The following is a 22,152-nucleotide window of genomic DNA, read 5'->3' as shown; positions in this document are numbered from 1 at the left end:
TTCTTCCTTCTCTGCTTCCAGTGGTATGGAAGATTGCACAAAAGTGCCAAAAAGTGTCATAGCAGAAGCATAAGACTTCTTTGCAACAGTTGGTTTTCCATAAGACCAAGGGGAAATTGGTAAGGCAGCAATAGAATCCAAAGTATACTCGCCCATACCAAGGCTCATCATTTTCAGTTTTTGTTCACATTCTGTGAAAGATGGTGCTAGCTCATGAGAAGAGCGATTGTGCAGGACTAGCGTTTCGGCAGCAGATAATGTGTTGATAGACATGGAGTTGTCACCGGGGACAACTACTTCAGTACCATTAAAAGGAAACTTAATGCATTGATGGTATGTAGAGGGTACTGCTTGCATATCGTGAATCCATGGTCGTCCCAACAACAAGTTGTATGCAAGTGGTATGTCTAAGACTTGGAAGATGACATTCTTCTCAACTGGACCAACTCTGATTGGTAGTACAATTAGACCTTTAGAAGGCCTTTCAACCTCATCATAGGCCTTTATAGTGATCTTGCGCTTAGGATCGATGGCAAATTCAGACATGCCCAATTGTTGGATTACATTGAACGAAATGATATTTAACCCTGCACCATTGTCTATTAGGACTCGACAGACGCGGGTACGAAAGATTTGAATTTCAATATGAAGAGCAAGGTTATGGGGATGACTGAGAGCTCGGTCATCTTCTTTAGAAAAGGTGAGATAGTGAGGCGAGGAGATGTGGTTAACCATAGCTTGGAATTGTTCCGCATCAATATCTGTGGGAATGTTGGCAGTACGTAAAGCTTTCTCAAGGATATCCCTGTGCAAAGGAGATAATTCTAGCAATTCAAAAATGGAGATTTGTGCTTGCGTGCATTGCAGTTGGCTAACAAGATCATAGTTGGAGATTTTAGAAGTAATTGGTTGTTTAGACGATGAAGCATTTTTAGGATCATTAGCAACTTTTAGGACAAGCTTAGATTGCCCCCTAGTGACAGCGTTGAGTGGTTCACCTTGAGAAGATGAAGACTCAGCAACCCGGAGTACCACCTTGGGTCTAGTATCAGTATGATTTTGAGGAGTGGATCGTGTCCTTAAGACCACTTTTGGTCATTCATCTTCAGCATCATAATTTGGCCGGTTGTCATTGTTGGAGCTTGTCATACATACGTATTCAATGGGCTCAAGCATGCTTTTAACATTATCAGTGTTAGCGTAAGCATAACTGATTTTGGCGTCATGATTCTTTTTGGCAGTTACCCTTGAGGTCTCACCCTTTTCATATTCAGGTAATGGTTCTTGGAAAGCCTTATGATTAGTATTCTTAACAAGGCCATCTGTAACAACTTTTCCAGCTTCGATGAGGTCTTGAATTACATCTTTGAGTTTGAAGCAATTCTCTGTGTTATGTCCCTTACTTCGGTGATAGCTGCAAGTATGATCTTCTCTCCACCATGGAGGTCTAACGAGTGGATCATAAGGACGTGAGTTGTCTGGCAAGGTGACCAATTTGTTTGCAATTAAGGTTTTAAAAACCACTTCATAAGGTTTGACCATAGGTGTGTAAACACGTCGCTTCTTTGCAAATTTAGAGCCTTTGTCAAAGGTTTGTGGTTTCGAACCTTCTTGTTGCTTTGCTGCATAGATGGCATTGGAAAGGTTAAATGCAGGTTCCTTAGTCTTAGGGGTGTCCACTACTCCGTCATTGACAACATACTTGTTTTTGTTCTAAGGTTTGCCTTTGTCTTTACTGTTCCCATTGTTAATTCTATCCTTGTTTATGGTAATATCACCTTTTTTGATAGCAACATCCTCAATGTGATAGGCACTTTCTACCATGGCGTTGAAGGATGTGAATAACTGTTTTCTTAGATCAAAGTATAATTCGGGTACAAGCGTGTTGACAAAGATGTCAATTTTTTCAGCCTCGGGTACTTGCCGAGGATACCGAGAGTATAAAGATCTCCATCGTTGAAGGTATATTGCAAAAGACTCTCCTGGTCTTTGTTTGATATTGCATAAGTCTAGCACTGTCACAGGATGTTGAATGTTGTACGAATATTGCCGGATGAAATGTTGCGCAAGTTCGTCAAATGTTTTAAGAGGAGGACTCAATTTTGTGAACCACTCCATAGCTTGTCCTCTTATACTTCTAGGGAACAAACGCATAAGAAAGGTGTCTTCATGCATAAAGTCCATGCTAATAGCATAGGAATGTCTCACATGGTCGTGAGGGTCACCATTTCCATCGTATTTGTCATACTTAGGAACCTCTATATCCTTAGGAAATGGTAGCATGTATAGACCCCTATCAAATGGAAGAGCGCAAATTGATTCAACAAATGATGTCTTAGGTGGCTCTTTTGAAGTTTGCAGTTGTGTAAATTGTTTTCTTAGTTCTTGTATTTCTTCCCTTAAGATTTCAGCCTCAGTGGGCTCTCGTTTTGGGATAATATGTTCAACATTAAAACCTTGAGGGAGTTTCCATCCCCTAGCTGCCATGTATCGGAAGTATTGGTCTCCATTTTCCTCTAAAGCTCTGAGCATTAGTTTTTGGGCGAAGCCATCTTGTTGAAATTTGATCACATCTTCGCTAGTTACTTCTTCATCACTATCATGATGAGATGGTTTAGGTGAAAGACATGCACTAGCATCAGCTCTAGGAGTCCTTGGAGGCGTGTGATTACCATCATTATTTTCAAAGGGATTTCAAGGACAAGTTCCTTTATATCCTTCGTAGCATGCCTAATTGTCAGTTTCAGCTTGTTGATTTTCTCTCTCCGTAGCGTATATAGCCTCCAAAGTCTTTTGGGTTTCATGCGCTTGTTCTTCTAAGCGACGTTTAATTTCATCGGGATGCACCATAGTGACTATACCACTCGTACCCTCGGGTGTCTCAAAGGGTGTACCAAATGGATTTTTGAAACTATAAAGTGGGTTGTGCCGAATGTTAGCTGTTTGTGTTTGATCAAATTTGAGGTTCTTGTCACAAAGTTGTTTGCGAGGACGTTTGGGTGGTGTTTCCAATTGTTTGAAAATGAAAGGTGTGTGGCTATTTTTACCACCTTGATATCTAGTTGTGATCGGCATGTAAAGAGTTGTCTTTGTTTAGTAGGACAAGAAAAGTGAGCCAAATTTGAAGCTTTTACGATCAGGACTAGTCACTTGTCAAAACGTGATTAAATGGCTTGTCAAACAGTGCTCAAGATCTTACAGCACGGGTGACTCGAGCCGAGCGGACGAGCGAGAAGCTCAATAGTGGATAGCTAGAAAGATAATAGCTGAATTTTGACAAGTGATTTATCAAGACATTTCAAGACTTACATTCAACGGACTAAACCCATCTTTTCAACTTAGGATGAATTCTTCACACACTGATATGTGACCAGGATCAAGGGTGACTAGCGTGACGCTCCTTAGACCAAACAAATCCGACGGCAAGCTCTATTTTTGACCCAAAATGACTCTGGGCGATACTTTTTCAAAAGGAGGGCGACATAAGTTCAGCAAATAATGTCGTGCGACAGAATTTCAGGAACATTGTGATACTTTTTGTCCAGGCGATAGATATTTATACCAAGTGCAACAAAATATTAGACACAGTGCGACATAATTTACTACTGACGTGTGACATAATTTTTGAAAAAAAATGTCGCACGATATTTCTCGTCAAAGCGTGCAACAGAGTGCCAATTTTGTGTAAAAAAAGTCAATTTTTTGGTTTGGAGTTCGTTTCAATTTGTCAATCAGACAGTCGTTTCAATCAGACAGCGTTTCGTCTCAGCTTGTATCAGTAATCAGCAAAGTTTGCAAACAGTAAGTGTTGGAACATGTCTTCAAAACAATTGATCAAGGGTAAAAACAACCTTGTCAATACACACTTGGGATATCAGAACAGCCTTTCTAACAACTCTTTATCGGAATGTTTATGTTGCAAGAACGTTAACACTGGTCAAAACATCAAAAACAATAGCCAAGCAATCTACCTTAGAGTCACGGTTCATTACTCAACAACTTAGCCCACGCTTGATGCTCCTTCGCCTCACACCATGTGGTTTCCCATAAGAGATATTGGCTTTGTCATGGAAGTGCCATAAGCACAACCAAGGGAACACATATGGTGAGTGTAAATCTTGGGGTGATCCGGGTAGTCCACTAGGATCGATCCTTGCACCAAGAAGTTGAGCGGCTAAAAAGGGTAGTTACTAACTTAGAGTTTTTACATCGGGCTTCCGTTCATAGTGTTCCTCTTGCTCCCAATTACGGGATACCTCACCTTGCGATGAGTAACCGATCTCGCGATCACAAGAGTACCTTAAGCATTCTTTCCTAGTGATCTCCCTATGGTCGAAATCCCATAAGCGATCACACTAGGCGAAGACAAACACTACGTCTACCAAAGTTTTGTGTCCTTGGTAGCCTTGAGTTTATAGTGGGTTGGAAGAGCCAGGTAATCAGCTTGTCCCCACTTGGGTCGTCCCTCTCAGGTTGTCCGAGAGCAGGCCCTCTAAAGGATCTTAACTATACAAAGTGGATCAACTTTCGAAAGTCAAGATTTCTGATTCACCACAAGGGTGAAGAGCATACTCTCCTATTCCAATTGTTTTCTCCCAAACACGCCAAGAAGATTTAGTTACCCCTTGCTTTTGAAAGCAAATGGCAAGTCAAGATTTTTGATTCACCACAAGGGTGAAGAGCATACTCTCCTATTACCAAAAGACTCCAATCACAAGTTTTATGTGCCTATAAAAGATGAACAATTTATTCAATGCCGCACATGGAAACAAAAAAATAAAGCAAGTTTGGATTTTTATGCTTTGGGCAGCCCTGCAAACAACGTTAGTAGCCCTTGCGCATTTGAAGCTTTGACATGCATTCTTTTTGTATGCAAGGTTTCGATATTTTCTTCACAAAAAAAAAAGCAACCTGCAATCACAACTCGTTAGCCCATAAGTTAGCACAAAATAATCATTAAAACCGTGAATTAAACCTCTGTAAAACAGTTTAGAAATCTGTTTAAAGATGACAGTAAACTAGCTATGAAGAAATTTGGTCAAATTCCTCAAGGAACGAGCAAAAAAATGTCAAGCGATACTTTTTGCTGAACAAAAGTCGCGCGATACTTCGCAGTATAAGAGGGCGACAATTTTTGTCTAGGCAACAGTATTTACATATCCGTGCAACATAATTCTGCATAGAGGGCGACAATATGTAGGCTGTAAGCATGACACTATTTCCAAAAAAGTGTTGCACGATAGTACTGTGAACTGTCGCGCGATACTGGAAAAATGTCGCCCAATACTGCGACTGTAAAAAAAAGAAAATACAGAGCAGTACGGAAAACGTGAGCAAAAATAAGAAAAAGTAGGGCAAAACGTACAGTCCTGCCCCATGGTGGGCGCCAAAAATGTACACTTGAATTTGTGTCACACTCTAAACCCTTCTATCCAAACGATTCCATGAGTTGGAATGCTTAGATGCCGGCTTAGAGCTCCCTATCCACGGAGTGCAAGGAGTTAGTATTTCAGCATGAAGGCTCTCAGCCAAGCCTTAGAAATGTACTTCTTGCTAGTAAACCATGCAACGGGAGGTTCTTTGAGACAAGAGCAAGAGTACAAATATCTTCAAGGAATCCCTCAAGAATGCAATGCAAGTATGGAAACTAAGCTAAGATGATAATGCAAAATGCAGCTATACTAAGCATGTATGAGATTGTTACAAAACCAAATATTTAAACTATGTGAGATTATTGCAAGAAATCAAAGTTAAACTAAAATGCAACTATGCTAAGAATGCCATATGATCTTATGCTAATGTGATGGAATGAGAGAATGAGACAAGAAATGAGAAGTTCTCCACAAAGCTCCAAAGAAACCTGTTAGAAAACCTGCAGCATAACAATATTCAAATGAGGATGGATGCCTTGAGGGGGAAATTTCTCTCCCTTTTAAAGATGTACGGGTGATGGAGATCAAGATGAAGATGGTGGATGATCAACGGTTGAATTCGAAAATAGGAGTGATCCATGTGCACACACAAGTCAACCAATAGAATATAAGTTGACTTGTCATATAAGACAAAAGTCTCACAAGCCTTTTCTTTTATTTGTAAAATAGAAAAAGGACTTTCTGTGTGCATTTTACGTGGGTTAGAAGAATGGGGTCTTTTATTTAATTAAAAGGGGACATGTTCTTTTAATCAAATAATGAACTTAGGATAGCATAGTCAAACTATAGGTTATAATCAAATAAATTGATTATTAGCAATTTGGTCTAGGTAAATGATTAAATTAATTTAGCCAAAATGCTGAGAAGGGGGCTAATAGTCTAGATGACCATTTTTAGGTGATTACATCATGATGATGTCAATATTTTGTGGAATATTTGAATTAAAAATCCTTTATTGCACAAGATAGAAATTTGTGAAAAAATGGAATTAATGGTGGAAAATGTGACTTAGGAAATTGAGAATTTCCATGGTTTGCAAATGATGAACCAATTAATTAATAAAATTAATTAATTGAGGATGATAATTAGGAAGAATAATTAGTAAGAATGATAGGATTAAATTATGGGTTATTTAATCCTATAGAGAAAATTAGTAAATGATTGGCCAAATTGATTAAATAAGTGTGACAGTATCCTTCGATGAAAATGTGATGATTGATATGGATTGAATAGGATGATGACAGGTAGACCAAATCCATGGTCAAATTGATTGATTGATTAACATGCCAAGGACACATGACATGAATTAAGGATATGTAACACTTAACCGATATCATAAATGCTATAGGATCGAGATTGATTGATATGGTTGATCATAATAACATTGACAGATGTTATCAATATTATTAAAATGGTTGATAATGCCATGATTCAACATTGAAAGACTCATTGATGTCAAAGATTGGATGACATGAATGATAGTTTGACCTAGCACTAAGAGCCATGACAGTACTAAGGTCAGATTGATAAGATTTGATAGATTGATAGGTTTCCAAGGCACTGAAAGCCACAAAAATGCCTAGGATTGAAAAGATGATGATTGATTTGAGATGTTTGACATGTTTTGAGTTGGTTATGGTTGATTTTTGGTGATTCCAAGTTGACTTGGGGTGATTCTGAGTTGATTTGAAATGGTTTTGAGTTGATTTGAAAAGGTTTTGAAATCACATGTAATTGATGTGAAAGAGGATACAAATGATGAAATATGATCAATTTGGCCAAAAGATAAGAGTTAGTGGAATAAGAAAATGGGATGAATTAGTATGAAAGTGCAATGAAATCGTAGATGCGAACTATTTTTTAGTGCCTACATTTTGCCCCTCTTTAATACAATGTGATTTAGAGCATTGTGTCAAAGAATATCTTATGAGAAAACCACAACATGCCCTAGTAGGGATGATATATATGGGTCAAGAAGACAAAACTATAGCAATTTATGGATCACAAATCAAAGCTAAAATGTGAAAGTTATGAGGTCCAGAGTGCATAATGGGGTCAATTAGGAGCCTGAGAGTAATTGCATGTGTTACCACTCAAGAATGTAACAAAGTGATGAAAATGATAGTTCTTTTTTTTTTCAATGAAGATAAAAATCCAACGCAATTCACAGATTGAAAATCAGAGTTAAAATACAAAATTTATGGGCTCTAAAGTGCAACATAGGGGCTCTAGGAGCAGTTCTAGTCATCCTACTACCCCAGGTATGCCCAAAACACACCCAAGTGCACCTAGTACGCACGTGGTAATCCCAAGTGTGCTATGATAGTATGAAGTGCGCCCATGGCACACTTGGGAAGCCCAAGTGTACTTAGAAAGTGCAGAATGTGCCCTAGAAGGCTCTAGGGGCCAAAATCAACCTAACAGGGGTCAATCAAGAGCCCAAGAGTAATTTCTTGGCTTACCACTCAATATAGTGACCAAATAATGAAAATTATAGCTCATTTTTTTACAACAAATATACGAGTCCAACATAATTGATAGTTCAAAAGTCAGAGTTGAAACACAAAAATTATGGCCTTTGAAGTGCAACATAGGGGATAGTGCCCCAAGTGCCCCCAAAATGCACCCAAGTGTGCCCAATGCACACATGATAAGCCCAAGTGCACTATGATAGTACCAAGTGCACCCTGGGTGCACTTGGGAAGCCCAACTGTGCTCTGAAAGTGCAAACTACGCTCTAGAAGGCTCCAAGGGCCAAAATTAGGTCAATTGGACTCAAAATGACCTGAAACTGTGTGTGCATGCCCAAAATGATGAAAAGATGTCATAACATGAGCAAAATCATTAAACATGGTTAGATTTGGTCAAATATGGTTAGAAAAATGTTAGACTAAGGTTGGACTAGGTGGAAAGCCATAGAAAGTTGACGGAAAGAGTAGGATGATGTAGGAATGCATGAATGCTAGATGAAGATGATTTGGTGTATCAGAATACATGATCATGGTGGTGGATCAAGAGATGAATGATAGAAGACTAAGGAGATGAGATTAGAACCAATTAGATTGAGGTGAAGACTTTTGCTTTTAGAAAGTGCACTATATGTCAAATGGAGCTTTATTTTGATATGGCAAATAGAATGCAACGCATCATGGCATAAAGGGCTAGAGCGCAAAATGCAAACCTTTTGCATAAACAAGCACAATGCAGACAGAAAATGACCTTTTCCTTTCTACGACATATATACATGCCCTAGAATCTCAAAGGTACATTGTAATAGATAGAAAATAAAAGATGACCATGAACCATCCTGACCAATCTCATAGATCAGATTATATCATCGAGTGGCATAGGAACATGATCATAGAAAAACAAAGCAAAAATAAATCACTCAATAAATAACTTGAGCCAATAGATATTCTTGTCCATTATTACTTTCCTTTTAGTTTTTTAGGTCTCCAGATAGTGTTTGACAAGTTGATCATGTGATGGTTTGTGATTGTTGATTCAGTTGACATGTTCATAGTGACATGTTGAATTGATTGTTGGTTTACATTGTTCAGATAGTGTAATTGTCATGGAAGTGCAATGCTTTGAGTTTCAGTCTATAAAGTGCAAGTGTTTATGCAAAAGGAGTGATTATGTACAAGGTTTATTACAAATTTTTGATGGGTTTTGTGATTTTTAGGGTTTTTGGGGATACTTGATATTTTTATGTGACTAGTTTCTTCAAGACAAGTTACAACTTTTAGTGATTTGTTTAGGACATTTTATGATTTTTAGTGATTTGTTCAAGACATTTTATGATTTTTATGGATTTTTTCATGATCATATTTGAATGTTTAGGATTTTTTCAGGATCATATAAGCATATACAAGTGTTAGTTCCAATCTATTATGTGATAGGTCCAATGGATAAAAAATTATTAGGGATATGCCTCTAGTTCAAGTTCAAACTCATGCACCATGTAGGTAATATGCTCCTAGACAAGGTGCAAACTATGTACAAAGGCCAATGACAGAGTATGTACAGACTGGTGATACTTTAGGTAAGATAACAATGGAAATTAACCAATTCATGGGACATGATCAAGGAGTAGGATTTCTTGCAAGATGAAGGATATGATCAAGGAATAGAAAAAGGGGAGAAAGCCAGATGGAATCCTGATAGATGGAGGAGCAACAACTAATTACACATGATGCCTATTTGTCAAGTTTTTGCCATGGTACTTACCCAAAGCACCTGTTTGCCAGGTTTTCACTTATGGATGGAATTTTTTTCTTGACTCAAATTTTTGTGCCAAGACTTCTGTTTGCTAGGTTTTCATCGAGGCATCCATTTTTTCATGACTTTTTTCACTTTTTTCTTTTCTTTTTTCATGACTTTTTTGCCATTTTTTGATATTTTTTCAGGACTTTTAGATGGAATCAAGAACATTACTGACAAATGCTAAGAAGAAATATTTTTTTGGTGCTGCTATTCGATAATCTCTGGATCCATGACTGACCATAACTATGCAAGATTTGTTCCAAGTCTGTAGCTAAAATCAAACCACTAGAAATGCCTCAAGATATACCATCATGTACCCTATGTAAGATAGTGTCTATCTCTCATGAATCAAGGCATTTGAGGATAATTGGGTCAAAAGATTCTTTTTATGGGATGTCACTGACGATGACGGGCTCAAAGGCTTGATGGATAGAGGTTTTATTTTGGGTGTTGGATAGGTTAGGTAGTTGGATTTGGGAATACACAACTAGATATAAGAAAATATTGGGAGGATTGAGACCAACAACTTCCCACATGAACATTGATTGAGAGAGCTACAAAAGACTTTGTGTCATGTTGAACACCGGAACACTAATATTCATGGCATCATCTTTTTCATTTTGTATCCTTGAGCTGCTTAGCTTTTGATTTTTCACAGTCTAATTGCACCTTTTGGTTTTCACCAAGAGACCTATGCTCATTATTTTTTCTTTGCTTTCAATTTCATAACTAGAAGATGGAGTTGACTAGCAACAATATGGCAATGTGTTCAATTTAAGAGAAATTGCTTCTATGTGATTGTTGTTCATAATGCCTCCATATATTTCAAAGTCTTTCATAAGAGTGTCATCATTGTCGAATGGATCAAAAATTGGTGGTCCATGTTGGTCTCAGTCCAATAGTTCATGATAACTTGAAGGGATGTCATCATCAGTGCTAAATGGGCTTTGGTTAAAAGTATGGATATGGGCATTGGATTCTATTGTACCATTGGGGTTATACTCAGAAGCTAGAGGATTGTTGGTTTCAGGTGGGATATCCTCAGATGCCTTTTCATCATTCAAAACATCCATAGTCTTACATGTAGGTATTGTAGTACTAGGAGGACCTATTCATAATGGTTTAAATCCAAGCCCCAAACTAGAAGGTCATCCTTTTGTAGTGATAGGTTCAGTTATACCTTGTTTCTGATATCCAAGACCAGTACATCCATCATAGCCTTATTTTTGCATTATAGTAAACACAAGTCCATACTTGCTAGGAGATATCAAAGCGGGTTTTTGTTCTGCTTGTGCTTTCTCCATACAAGTGGAAGTATTCTCATTAGTAGAAGTGGTATTTTGTTTACCAATCCCAGAATGTTGTGCTTGCAATAGTAGTGATTTACCATAATATTAGGGAGAAAGTGGTGACTCCCTAATGTGGGATACTTGAGACATAAAATACTCTCCACACCCATTATCTTTGATCTTCATCTTTTCCTTAGCCTTACTAAGGAGTATATCTGCATCCACATATTTAGAGGAATTTGTGGGTTGTGCTTCATTGTTTTTTGGGACGTGGTATGTAGTAGCATCTCTTAGATTAGCACAAAACTAGAAAGGGTCTGGATCGCCAGGGATGATAACCTCCACATTGTTGATGATATGTAGAGGGCACCACTTTCATAGCATGAAGCCAAGGGTGTCCTAGTATCATGTTACAATTCATTTCTATATCTAGGACATGGAATAATGTATCTTCAGTAGTTGGACCAATTATTATGGGTAATATGATGACGCCCTTGGAGAAACATTCACCATCATCATAAGCTTCTATCATGATTTTGTGAGAGGGATCCACATCTTCCTTAGAATAACCCAAACCTTTGACAACCTTAAGAGTACAGATGTTCAGTCCTACTCCTCCATCTATTAAGACATGTCTAACTTTGGCATTATGGATGAAGACTTCACGATAAAGGGGATCATTGTGGTTGGGGCTATCCTTTGGAATATCATGGGGGAAAAGGTGACATGTTGTGAGGTAGATAGGTTCCCAACCATGGCCTGGAACTGGGCAACATCCATGTTATCTAGGACTACTAACTCTTTAAGGGCTTGATCCAAGATCTTCTGGTGTTGGGGAGATGTACGCAGTAGGTCCAAGATAGATATTTGCACAGGGGTCTTGCCAAGCTATTCAACAAGGCTATAATCAAATGAAGTAGGAGCATTAGGCCTACTAGGGGGTGCAGGTCTAGTAGAGTTAGTAGGTCTAGAAGGAGCTACAAGTAGGGTAATCTCGGCACAGTGTGTAGTGATAGTGCAATAGGAGTCTTCAGCCTTTAAAGAGAATGTGGATATGTAGGAATCTGACTCATTGAAATAGTTGATAGTGTAGTCATATCCAGTGTGCATGTAATTCACATTACCTTGTGAGTTTGAGTTTGAACTGGAGGGTTTCTCTTTGTCATGATTTCCCAAAGGATCTTTGAAGATAGTGTGATCAGAGTTGGATGCTAGTAGTAATGGATCAATTATGATTACACCATCATCAATGAGGTCTTGTATTGCATGCTTTAGTTGGAAACATGATGAAGTCTTATGTCCTTTGGTGCGATGGTAATCACAAAATTTTTTGTCATCCCACAAATCTACTTTAGTTAACAGTTTGTCTTTGATTGAGGGTAACTGTAGGAAGTTATTACTGAGTAACTATTGTAGTGCAGTCTCAAGAGGTATCCCAAATGGTGTGAATTTCATGTCTTTGGTTCTAGGATGTCTTTGAAGTTTTTCCTATGTGGAAGTCTCAATTTTTTGTTGTTGAGATGTTGTTTGATCGGGAGTCTGTGAATTCATAGGGTTTGCACCTTTCAAATTCAATTGAGGTTGTGTTGTGCTAATTGTACGTGCATCCACAATGCCATCATTAGTCACATTCTTGTTTTTGGAGAAAAAATTTGCCTTGTCATTAGACAAGTTGGTGTTTGTGTTGTCCTTGTTCATCTCGAGGACTCCCTTATGGATAAGAGCATCTTCAATACTAGCACCTTTTTCCATTAGTTTAGAAATGGTGCTTGGACTTTTGATTTAGAGTTCATACATTAATTTACGGACTAGGTTTTCAATGCACAAGTTTACTTGTTGTTCTTCAGGAATGTCTAGTGAGCATTAACTGACTAAGCTTCTCCAGCACAATAAGAATGTGATAAATGGTTCTCTTGTCTTCTATTTAGTTGAGCACAAATCAGAGAGTGTCACCTCATTTGTAATGTTGAAGGCAAAGTGGGAGATGAACTTGTTTGCTAGCTCTGACCAAGACTTGATAGTACCAGGAAGTTTGGAGTACCATTCGAGTGTGGACTCACCTAGAGAATGAGGGAACAATCTCATGAGGTAAGTGGGCTCATCACTAAATTTGGTACAAGAGGCAAACCATTCTCGGATGTGATCAACGAGGTTACCTTTTACTCAATATTTTTAAACCTTGGAGCCTCAAAGAATCTTGGGAATGGAGGCATATATAGACTTTTTTCAAATGGATTAGGACATAGGTCCCTTTCTATATATAGAGCCTGTTTCTTTTGGACTCCTAATGCCTCAACTTTTTTGGAAAGTTGTTTGAATTGTTGCAATAGCTCTTCATTAGGGTTTTGCATGATAGCTTTTCCTTTAAGTCTTTTGTGTTTATGACTAGACTATTTGTTGTGGTGAGAACTATGTCTACTCGGTTCTGACATTTTTATATCTGATGAGTCTGGTGATGTGTCACTAGGTGGTGGAGGTATGTTGGTACCTCGAAGACAAAAGGGTCCCTGTTGTTGGGGTACTTGTTGTGGTATTTGATGTGGCACTTGTTGTGGTATTGACTATGATTGATGTACCATGTGTTGTTGTTGTACCATCTATGGCAGTTTTTGTTGGCATTGCTCTATTGGTTGTATGTGAGACCATGCATGTGATTGTTGTTGTAGAGGTATCTGTTGAGGTTGTTGTGCCATGTATTTTTGTTGCAACAATGTTGCTGGTATGCAATTTGTTGCTCAAGGTGTCTTTGATATTCCAACTATTGTTTGAGTTGCTCTTGTTGTTTAGCAAACATGGCTTGTTGTTGTTGGAATTGTCATTGATAAATTGTGTGTAAGTCAACTGGGTTCACATTGGACTGTGTATTAGGGATGTTGGATGTTTGCACCACTTGAGGTTGTTGTTATTGTGGTTGATGTTGTTGTTGATATGTGGAATGTGTGTTAAGTGGATGTAGACTTGGTTGTGGGTTGGAAGTGTTAAGTCCTTGTACCTCTATAGGTTGATGTTAGCATGGGGGTTGACTAAGTCCTTGAGAATTGAACATCGTGTTTGGATTGTTGTTTTGGTACCTTTGAGTGTTAGATGTTGGACTCCTTGGGACATCATATTGACTTGACCATTAGATGTGTTCCTTTGAGGAATCAATGTAATGTGAATAAGACTTTTCCTTTGTATGTCCATAGGGATTATGGTAGTTGATGTTTCACATGTTGTACTCATGAGAGGCTCCATAGCATTTGACATCATAACACTTGGTAGAGTTAGGAGAAAAGGTGTACTTTATTGATTTTCCTCCAAAGGAGGTATGTTTGGCATCCCTAGAGTAGAAGTCCCTTTAGGTGCATCTTTTTTTTGTATCATGTGATTAAGATCAAGTCTTAATGTCCTCTTGGGATATTTAGGGAGAGTCTTGTTTCCCTTCATTGGTTGTGGTTCATCAAACAAGGGATTAATATTGATGTGTTCAAATGTACTTTGGAAGATTTTGATGGTTGATTCTTGATGGGACCTTATATGCACCATTATTGTATTTGAAAACTTCAAAGGTTGTTTTCCCTTATCTAAGTCCAAATTGATCATGGGTTATATGTTTTCAATTGTTGTGTTGGTTTGATGTTTGGACTTAGGTCCCTCCAAGTTTGGGTTGAATTTGATAATTTATTGGGCTTCCAAAAGTTTGAAGTTCTTGCAAAAAAAATTGTCTTGACATGCCCTAGATATTTCTTCATTAGTGATGCCATAATCAGTGTCAAATTCATCACTTAGGTGTGCAATATCTTGTTGTGTGTTTGATGTATTAGGGCTGAAGGTACTTGCATTGGGTTTTTTGAATTCAAAGGAATGTGTTTGTTCATCCTCAGGTGTGGTTGGTACACTTCCACATCTAGGTGGTATCAACACAAATATAAGCTCAAAGTTAGGACTCCATTGAGAAATCCCATGTGTAGGGGAAGTTTTTGAAGGAAACATCATGGTAGGTGCATTGCTTAGGGTGTGTTGGATCATCTCTTGATTTTGGTGATCTTGCAGATACATGTTTAAGGGGTCTGCAGGTAACGGTTGTGATGCCTCGATTTGGTCTTTGTCAAATGTTTGCTGGGTTTTTTTGCTCTTCTTTTTTATTGGATGAGGTTTTGGTTGCGTTTGTGCCTCAAAAAAAAAGGGTTGGTAAAGTTCTTTGGGTCTCTAAGCTGATTGTGTCTTAAAGTGTTGACATGATACCTTAGGATGCAGATGCAATGGAGGAAAACCTAAATGGACCCTTTGCCTCCAAAGTGTGCACCTAAACTACCAACTACACTTAGATAGTACCAAGTGTGCCCTTGGTGCACTTGGAGACCTAAAGGTAAGCAATTGGTAAGTAGGAGGTATGCAGGTGATAAACAGAGGTGTTAGGGTGCCTAAAATGCAAATTTTGAATGTTTTAAGTGTTTTCCAAGGTCTAAGGATGCAATGCAAGATGTGGAAGTTCAAATTAGGGTTCTAGAATCTAGAATGAAATCCATAATTACCAAGTGTACTCTAAAACTACCAACTATGCACTAAAACTACCAACTACGTACCTAAAGTGTGTTGTTGGTAAAATACGGGTGCAGTTGGTAAAATAGGGCAAAAGTTGGAAATTTGGAAGTGGGTATGAAAGATATGAATGTTTTTTGGATTTTTAAGTATTTAGGGATGTTATGAAACCTAAGGAGGTGCCAAATGAACTAGGGTTTTGACATGCAAAGTGAAAATGTCCTAGGGAAACTATGCAAATGCAAATGCAAAGTGACATTTTGGAGGTATGTAAAATGAAGATTATGATATGCAAAATGAAGGTTAGGGTATGCAAAATGAAGGTGAGGGTTGGACCTTAGACTTGGTAATGAAACTAGAGGTTTATGTATGCAAGGTGTACTATGAAAGGGAGGGTGCTCTAGGGTTGATAATGATTTTTGGGATATGTAAAATGCGGATAAGTGATCAAGAAGACTATTTGGTTGATAGACAAGTTGATAGGGTTTGATAATGGGGGTGATGCTAGGATTTTGAACAATGAAAGATGAGAAGGATATACCACTAGGGTAAGTCAAAATGAAATTTAGGGACACTAGGAATAATATTATACTAATGACAAAGGCATATGCAAGGTTTTGAACTTAGGTAAAATCTTTAGAAAGTATTTTGTCTAGGAATTTAACCTTGTGATAATGGACTTTGGATCTTGACCAAAAAGTGATAAAAGACAAAAAAGATAAAATTGATAAAGATAAAAAGGTCAAAATCTATCAAGACATAGATAGAGTTTGACCAAATACAATGATAAGAAAAGATAAAAAATACTAGTCAAGATCCATCATCCATCAACACTAGGAGATACTCTAGGACTCATACTTTGTTCAGATTTTGACTAAATTCAAAGGATTTGGGGTTCAAAATGACATTTAAGGGACTTGAAATGGTGGTTATGCTGATTGGATATGCAATATGGACATGTCCTAAGATGCAAAAAGAGGTTTTGGGTGCTAGATGTCATTTTGGGTCACATGCAAGATGAGTTCCTGCAAAGGCTTCTAAATGTAGTTTTAGGGTCCCAAAATGCAGTTTGGGGGCCCAAAATGGTCATACAGGTGCCCAACTGCACTTTGATAGCACCAAGTGCACTTCAATAGTATCAACTATGCAGTTGGGGCCAATTTGGGTGCAGTTGGTAGTTTCATGATGCAGCTGGGAGACTAGGTTGAAGGGTTGTTGATTCTAAGTTATGTGGTTGCTAAGTTGATATGCCAGAAAGCTAGGATGCTAGGGATGATGTTATGATTGGAGAGGAGATGTAAAATGGAGGTTATGACCTAAGGAATTATGTCCTCAGTGAGGACAATGAAGGTTAGGAGATGCAGAATGCAAATTAGGGCATGCTGAGACAAGGGTCCTACGCAGGTACTAAGGACACTATTGAAGCCTCAAAATGTTGTTTGGAATCCCAAACTAGGTCCTCAAACCACCAAGTGCACTCAAATAGTACCAATTGTGCCTATGGTGTAGTTGGGGCCAATTTGGGCATAGTTGGTAAACTGGGCTAAAACTAAGGCAATTTTAAGTGCTAGGGTTTCCAAATTGATGTCATAGTGAGCTAAATAGTAAAGGAAAATGCTAAGACTAGAATGGAGGTTCAAAATGATGTTTAGGACACCCAAAATGATGGTTAAAGAGTGCATGATGAAGTTTTTCTAGGCACAGATGCAAGATGGGAGATGTAAAGTTCAGATTTTGAGGTTGAAATGCAAAAACTAAGGGAGGCAAACTAAACCCTAATGGATGCAATATGAAATGTAAGGGATACTAAGTGAATACTAAAAGATGCAAGATGAAACCTATATGATGCAAGTATGAGGCTCAAACTAAGGTGAGTGCAAGTGATTTCTATGCAAGGATGAAATCTATGTTATGCCAAGCACATTTAGGATCACAAATGGCCATGTTTTCCAAGTCTTGAATGTATTGGACCAAAGTTTGTAAAGCTTTGACAAGGTTGTAACATTTTGATAAATTTTTAATGTTTTGACAAGGTTCAAGGTGTCAATTTTAGAGTTGATTTTTATCTTGATTAATGTTTTACACACACGCAAGACAAATTAAGACAAGAATAGTTGTTGTTAAAAGTGAACAAACACACCACAATCTAGGCTTTAGGACTATATCCACTATATTCCTACTTGAACTGAAGTTCACCCACACTTATCCAAAGTGGAAAACTTAGGACCTTGGCACCATAGGCTCCCCCTTATAGCACACTCACTTCTCAGGGCTACCAAGATCTGCTTCCCAAGGGGCATGACTTCCTAAGGGACTGTTGTCTCTACTAAGGACCACGAGAATGTAGGATGTCTTCACAAGCATGGGTGACCCCTTGAGCCAGTGGATAGAAAAAAATTTGGCCACTAAAACAAGGTTTTTAGTAAGGGCATTCCATTTGGCAAGTGAATGATAAAATTCTGTAGAAGGTCTCCCAGCCTCGAGAACTGGGATTTTACACACCACAAGGGTATTGGAGGAGAGCTATCACGTAGCAATACTGTCGACATGGCTTTCACTGTAATCGAGTTTTATATAGAAGCTAGAACATTGACCTATCTTTTGGCCTGTTACCACTCTGAAGTCATCCCCTAGAATACTCAATATCAGATATCTTGGTCCAAGGCAGGTTTCACTATAGAAGTTACACAAATTTCTCTTACACCTAAGATCCACAAATGGCAAGGGGAGAGGATACGTCCATGCAACTCCTAGGGATTTAAACACTACAGACATGCCAAGAAGAAAAGAAAAAGTTCATTTTAAGCACCAAACAAAGTGTTGTTTAATCTAAGAAATCCACACAAATGGTTTTGACAAATACATAGGGTCTTTGACAAGGTCTTGTAAACAAGCATTACTAGTTTTTTATGATGATATCTTCATCCAATGATTGCCACATGCTAAAAATGGACCATCAGTAACACAAAAACATCTACCCTAGGTCCTAGAAAGATATAGAAGTCCTAGATACAAATTCTGATTGAAACATGTGCTTTCTATGAACCAAGTGCGCTCTGACATAGTAGACTGTGCCCCAGAAGGTCAAAATGACCTAGGATGCACCCAAGTGTGCTCAAACAGTGCTAACTATGTCCATGGTGCACTTGGAGCCCAAAAGAGTGTTATTGGTAGTTTCTAGGCATAGTTGGGAGGTTAGTTGCAAAGTGTGGGGAAATGGGCCCTAAACAATACCTAGAAAATGAAATCTTCAAATCTACCCTCCCAAGTGCATCTAGATAGAGCAGACTATGCCCATGGTGCACTTGGGGCCCAGAAGGGTGTATTTGGTAGTTTATAGGCACAATTGGTAAGTTAGGAATAGAAAACAGGGGTTATGGTGGCTCCTAGACTCATAAAATTGCCTCCTAGGGGTCCCAAGTGCGCCCTGCCAGAGAAGAGTGCACCCTAGGATAACAAGATAAGAAAATGCATAGAATGAAAGCATATAACCATATTAATGGACCCCTTAATTAATCTAGGTGTGATAAGGAAGTGTAGATAGTCGTTATGCCCTTCCAAGTGAGCTCCTTCCTTGCACCTACAAGCACAAAACAAGAAAACCCAAGTTAGATAAGCATGTTCACGTCAAGTTCACCAAATATAGAACCAGAAAATGGGCTAATGTCTAACATACTATGAGAAAATCTCAAACCCAATAAACATATGTTAACACCCTCTATTCTACCATGAAAGCCAAATGAACAAAGAAAGCAACACAATGTAAAAAAACTCCCTCTTTCACTTGTAGCTCCCATGTCCTTCTTTCTTCTCCATGTGATGTAGCTCCAAATTTCCTATAATGCATACAATTATGAAGCAAAAGCCTATAGCGATGATAATGCTATGAGAATACTTGAAATTGTGATTTAAGCTTGAGAGAAATGGTGTGAGAATACAAAAAAGCTTAAGAGAAATGGTGTGAGAATACAAAGAAGCTAAGGATCAGAAACGAGAGAAAGAATGCTCATTATATAATCAACACAAAGGATGAGAGCATTGGAATTTTCACCTTGGATATGTGACATGGAAAGAGATTCCTTGGAGAATCCATGACACATATGACGCAAGATGCCAAATGTAGGATTCTATGATGCTTGGAAATCAAACTTGGCTAAATGTGGAAGATAATCTATGATGTGTCATATGACACCTCAAGCCCACATAAAGCCAAGAATCTATGACAAAGGAAGCCAAATATGGATGTGTGTAAGAGAATAAGAATATTGGATTATGACATATCTTGGCCAAATGTCAATGGAGAATCAATGAGGTGTCATACCCAAGTGTCATGATGATGTCAATATTTTTTGGAATATTTGAATTAAAAATCCTTTATTCCACAATACAGGAATTTATGAAAAAATGGTATTAATGGTGGAAAATATGACTTGGGAAATTGAGAATTTCCATGGTTTGTGAATGATGAACCAATTAATTAATAAAATTACCTAATTGAGGATGATAAAAAGGAAGAATAATTAGTAAGAATGATAGGATTAAATTATGGGTTATTTAATCCTATAGAGAAAATTAGTAAATGATTGGCCAAATTGATTAAATAAGTGTGACAGTATCCTTCGATGAAAATGTGATGATTGATATGGATTGAATAGGATGATGATAGGTAGACCAAAGCCATAGTCAAATTGATTGATTGATTAACATTCCAAGGACACATGACATGAATTAAGGATATGTAACACTTAACCGATATCGTAAATGCTATAGAATCGAGATTGATTGATATGGTTGATCATAATAACATCAACAAACATTGTCAATATTATTAAAATGGTTGATAATGCCATGATCCAACATTGAAAGAGTCAACAATGTCAAAGATTGGATGACATGAATGATAGTTTGACCTAGCACTGAGAGCCATGATAGTACTAAGGTCAGATTGATAAGATTTGATAGATTGATAGGCTTCCAAGGCACTGCAAGCCACAACAATGCCTAGGATTGAAAAGATGATGATTGATTTGAGATGTTTGACATGTTTTGAGTTGGTTATGGTTGATTTCAGGTGATTCAAAGTTGACTTGGGGTGATTTTGAGTTGATTTGAAATGGTTTTGAGTTTATTTGAAATGGTTTCGAAATGACATGCAATTGATGTGAGAGAGGATACAAATGATGAAATATGATCAATTTGGCCAAAAGATCAGAGTTAGTGGAATAAGAAAATGGGATGAATTAGTATGAAAGTGCAATGAAATCATAGATGCGAACCATTTTTGAGTGTCTACAATAAAATGGATTAAAAGATAGTATAAAATGGGTCATAATTGGCTCTCATCAACAGTTTTGAGGAGAGGGGATGCAAATAATACATGGAAATTTGAGCTTGTTGCACCACATCTAGTCAAGCGCTAACAAGTTGGTTTCTATAGTGAACCAATATTTTTGCCTAATGGATTAAGTACATACCTAGGCCAAAGACTTACAATCATTAAGATCAATAAAGGGTCAGAGGTATCAGATACTTATGGAGTTATAAGTTGTAGAGGACCTTGAAAAGCTCAATGATTATATTGAAAAGATATCATGAGGAAATAAAGTAATGGAGGGATTTTGTGAGAAGATCCAATGGATTAAAGATAAAGATAAAGACCAATTTTTGGAAGCGAGAGGTACTATAACACCACTTGCCTTGAGATTTTTGAAGATGAGTCTAATACCAAGTTTTTTGTAGTACAATCAGTGGTCCAATAGTTTAGAGGAACATTTAAAGAAGCTTCATCAAAAGATGACATTAAACAAGCATTTAAAACTGAAGAAGCATTGTTGGAACTAGACACCAAGCTTGGGGATTTTGCGGAGACAAGAATAGAAATTAGTAACTACTAGCAACTAGTGAAAAATAAGTATGAGGCTTTAGATTTACCAAAAGCTACTCAAATAGTAGAGATGATAGAGAAATTCAAGAATAAGAATCCATACATCATTTTGGTATAAAGGGGAAGAAAACCCAAATGTTAGAAATTCAATTTTGAGGCTTAGAAGATTTTTGGGATTTTTTAAACCTATCACCAAGGTGTACAGGTGTGCCGACAGTTTCTAAAGAAGTAGTGCACTGACAGTTAACTGCCAATTACTATTGCAAAGCATTCCATGAATCGAAAACACATTTTAATAGTAGTTTAACTCTCAAAAAAATGCCTAAAGAAGGCCAAGATCCCATTTTTAGACCTTCTAGAGACTTCCAAGTCATCTCATAGTTTCTTTCTTCCTATCTTCTTTTTTATTTTATTCTTTTGTGTCATGTAAAGGCTCATATGCCTATTAATTGATATAAACAAGGGTGGATGCCTACTTAGCACCATTTAGAGAGTCAGTTTGTATATAATTAGAATTTTTTATTAGTTTTTAGTATGAGTTTGCATTAGAAGAGCTCTCACTCCTAAAGCATCATATGGTGAAAACATAGTTTGTCACACCATTTCTTTGATTATGATGTGCCCCACATACCTCAACTCTAAGTAATTGTTCGTAGATGAATAAAAAAACATTCCTTCTATATTGATTATGCAAGTGAAACTCTGGTCATCTCGATTTAATTATACTTAGATGTTTGCCAAGCTTTCTAAATTAAAATTC

This window comes from Cupressus sempervirens, chromosome 2, assembly GCF_028749045.1.
Source record: "Cupressus sempervirens isolate cs-2001-9-10 chromosome 2, ASM2874904v1, whole genome shotgun sequence".
Classification (NCBI taxonomy): domain Eukaryota; kingdom Viridiplantae; phylum Streptophyta; class Pinopsida; order Cupressales; family Cupressaceae; genus Cupressus; species Cupressus sempervirens.
This window is presented reverse-complemented; position numbering follows the sequence as displayed.